Source organism: Carassius auratus, chromosome 25 (assembly GCF_003368295.1).
Source record: "Carassius auratus strain Wakin chromosome 25, ASM336829v1, whole genome shotgun sequence".
Taxonomy (NCBI): Eukaryota; Metazoa; Chordata; class Actinopteri; order Cypriniformes; family Cyprinidae; genus Carassius; species Carassius auratus.
The window spans coordinates 16,793,828-16,794,549 of NC_039267.1; the positions used below are offsets into that span (position 1 = coordinate 16,793,828).

The following is a 722-nucleotide window of genomic DNA, read 5'->3' on the forward strand; positions in this document are numbered from 1 at the left end:
TATGCAACTTTTCTGTTGACGTTTATGTTATATTTTGAACGTGCTTGCCTGTTAAATAGCCTATGTGTGTATTTAAATGGCTTTTTTATATCATGCTCGATTTACTTTATTTTCTGATTTTATCATTTTTTTTCTTTGTGAAAAGTACGAAGGTTTATTATTATTTTATTATTTATATTATTTAAATTTCCCAATAGCATTACTTTTAGCATTAAATACCAGTAAAATACAGCTAAGTCACTAATATGAAAACCATTGAATCCAATTCTATTAAATTTAATTATGAATGACTCCTTACCTTGATTTCAAGAAATCCAGAAGTTCAGTCCCTCCTTGACACCCTTTAGCAGTGAGCATTCAGAAATCAAGTTTCTTCAGCAAAGAGGGTTTTGGGTATCACACACACGCGTGTTTCCTATGTGTCACAGCTTTGCAATAACCTTATGTTCAGTGTTTTGAATGATGTTTTGTATGAACGCTGCATGCCGTCTCTGCAGACTTTGACCTTTTTTTGCAGTGGCCACAATATCTTGGTATGAACTTCGGAAGAAAAAAGACACAAGGAAAGTGCTGTTGTAAGGTAGGACACCTCTTGGCTGAAGTTCAGCGCAGTGGCCTTTGATCACTCACTGATACGAAACATCAAGGGAAACTGATATGTTTTGCTCTGCATTCACATAGTAAAAGAGCAAATTGTTCTTTAATGGCATGCAAACCATACA

At 34.6% G+C, this 722-nt stretch overlaps 1 protein-coding gene across 1 annotated transcript in view; it reads right to left on the reverse strand.

The window, feature by feature from the left end:
- LOC113043545 (receptor for retinol uptake stra6) overlaps positions 1-516 on the reverse strand; it is a 24,418-nt gene extending 23,902 nt beyond the window's left edge. Inside the window, exon 1 of the mRNA XM_026202993.1 lies at positions 299-516. The gene's annotated coding sequence lies outside the window, so the exon portion shown is untranslated. The remainder of the gene's footprint in view (positions 1-298) is intronic.
- Positions 517-722: the final 206 nt, after the last annotated feature.